Source organism: Notamacropus eugenii, chromosome 3 (genome assembly GCF_028372415.1).
Source record: "Notamacropus eugenii isolate mMacEug1 chromosome 3, mMacEug1.pri_v2, whole genome shotgun sequence".
NCBI lineage: Eukaryota > Metazoa > Chordata > Mammalia > Diprotodontia > Macropodidae > Notamacropus > Notamacropus eugenii.
The window spans coordinates 381,477,180-381,480,280 of record NC_092874.1 but is presented as its reverse complement, the minus strand read 5'-3'; positions in this window follow the sequence as shown (position 1 = coordinate 381,480,280).

Below are 3,101 nucleotides of genomic sequence, written 5' to 3'. Positions count from 1 at the left end.
AAAAGTGAGACTGGAACTCAGGTCTCTTCCTGACTCTGACTCCAAACCCTATTTGCTACTTACTCCAGGATCCCTTACAGAGAGTCAATGCCAGCGTTGGCACCAATATGGCAGTGGCATGAACCACATTGAATTGTGTCATATTCCATATGTAAGGGATGGGAACAGCTGTAAAAATGTATGGCAGAGGTTGACAGTTCCATTCTGCCCTTCCTAGCCTCAGAAGTTTGGAGAAGAGAGTGAGTTTGGAGGGAAAGAAGATGAATATAGCTCTAGATAGATTGAGTTTTGTTTAGAGTCTAACAAATAGATGGAGATAGGAAAGTTGAGGAAAGGGATCTGAGCTGGATATATAAACTTTGGTGTCACTTGGTAAAGAGGATAATTGAACCCATGGAACTTGATAAGACTTTAAAAGAGAGTTGTAGAGAGAGAAAAGTAGAAGGTCCCGGACAGAGTTTTGGGGGGGGGGGGCATTAAAACTTAGTGGGATTGCTGATGATCTTGCAAAGGAGATTGGGAAGGAATGGGTGAGACAGATAGTAGTAGAATGAGAAAAGCAGTGTCACAGAAGCTATAGGGAGTATATCCATGGTCAAAAGCTTGAGAGAGATCAAGCCAGATGGGGATTCAGAGTTAAGAGTTGTCAGTAACCTTAGAGCAGTTTCAGATCAAGGATGGAGTAGAAGGACGGGAAGGCAGAAGGAAGACAAAGAAGCTATACAGCACCTGGGGCATTCACACTCAAATGAGAGTCCTGCTACCCACTCCATACTGTCCCCAGATTTCAAGCACTTGGTGCATTAGCACCCACTCAAAACCACAGGTCACAAATTCCTACCAATAATTTACTTTTACCAGCTAGCAAGAGGATACATTATTCAAAACAAAAAGAAACTTAAACAACATAGCAAAAAGGTGATAGGAAAAAAAATTGCCTCGTACACAGGGGAGAACACTCCCATAAAACAAGTAGTGGATACACACGCACAGAAAAGGTGTGATCAGGGAACATCCATGGAGGGTACACATGTGGCTAGGGAAAATGTGTAAATAGTCAAATGCCAGGGTCTCATGTGGCTAGGGCCACCTGTGTCCCCAACACACATAGCCTCAAATGCTACATACGCTTAGGATAAGCTGAAGCAGAGAGATACATGGAAGAGCAGAAGGTTAGAATCAGAAAAAGAAATTTTAGGGTCATGGAGATAGCACATATTAGAGCTGATGGTGAGACCAAAGATGTGACCATCTTTGTGGGATTGGGGCTCATCACCTAAAACAGACTTTGTCCCACTTCTCTCTATGCATAATTGCTCAACTCATCTATATTTTGTATTCAAATAATGAAGAAGGCAATAGCCATGAGTGTGTACCCCTAGCCCCTAGGAATTGGTCATTAAGAGGAATCAGGATTTTTCTGTAAATGTTTTCTAAATGAAGTTAGCCTAGATGAATTTTGAGGTCTCTTCCAACTCTAGATCTAGGAAATATTCAATTATTTGTATTACTAATGTTTTACCTCTTTTAGGGCCCTGTAATGGTAATTTAAATGGGAAGGTCTTTCCCACCCATTAATAGGCCCATGTGACCTGCTTAAATAGCATGGAAGCCTAAGTCACATGGGGTGGGAGGAGCTTGTTGAACAGGTGAGACAGGAAGGGTGGAGCAGAGCTGAAAGGAAGTTATTGAGAGCAGTCAGAACTGAGGGAGAGAGAGGAGGCAGATAGCTAGGCTCATTAATATTTGTTTGTGGGAAGTCCCCAGGAGCGAGATGTGGGGGAAGGTATGTGTGGGAGTGCTGTTGGGAATGACTTTTGTCCTCTGCAGTGATAATGTGTATTGACTTCTTGTCTACTATGATGGATTTGACTTTCTGGTTTTGGAATTTGGCTTTCTGGTGTCCAAATAAATGTTTTTCTTCTGCTTTCTATATGGAGAGTCTGTTATACTTTGTGATTCCTAACTATTCAGGCATATTCATAGTCACCTTCAGTGCTGTGAATATTGCCTGGGTGACACAGCCCCTCCGTTAGTCCCTCTTGCTGATGCTCATTGACAGAGCCTGACTGATAGCAAAACAAATCTATGTAGATGACCACAGAAGCCAATGCTGTTCTAACTCAGACTTGCACAACTTGGTATTGGACAGGGTCCAAAATCAAAATAGACTAAACTTCTTTGGGCTACAGATAAGTTTTAGTGACTCACTTTCCAAATGAAGGTATAATTAATGATTATTTCTCAAAAATCCTTTTTTAAAATTAGGACATAGTCCAGAAACCACAATCAGCAAACACTTCTTTATAAAATCACTTTCAGTAAAAGACTTCCTAGCAGCAGCAATTTCTTTAGAAATCTAAAAACTAAGCTCATTTTCTGAGTTTATTTTCTTGAAAAACCATTGTTCCCCACTGAGATTTTTCAACAGTTTGGACACTTTAATTTGCTTTTCATTGGTGTCCAATTTGCTGAAGTCAGGAAGTTTTGATTCAAAATGGCGATGAAGATTGTATTCCTTCAGAACAGCTTCAGATAGAATTGGACTCCATTAATTTATACACTTTCTTCTAAATCTGAGATTCCCTGATTCCTCACAGATTGGCCTACCTCTGCTTTGAACTTGTGGGGTCACCCACAACCTGTCCTTTAGACAATTTCAGCTTGGTCATGCTCTTTGTATATGAATGTGGTTTTTTTCCTTTTTTTAAAAAATTAATTTATTTCTTTTTGGTTTTCTACAATCATTTCCATAAATCTTAAATTTTCTCCCCCTGCCTCTCTCCTCCCTCCTCTGTCCCTCCCCCACCCTCCCTGAGATAGCATGCAATCTTATATGAGTTCTACACATACATTCTTACTAAACACATTTCACCTTAGTCATGTTGCATTGAATAATTAAAATAAATGGGAGAAACCATGAAAAAAAACACAAAATATAACACAAGAGAAAATAGTCTCCTTCTCTCTGCTATCCAATTCCATAGTTCTTTCTCTGGATGTGGAAGGCATATTGCCTCAAGAGTCCATTGGGAATTTTTTAGGTCCTTGCATTGCTGTGAAGGACTAAGTCTACTAGAAAAAATCCTTGCACATTGTGG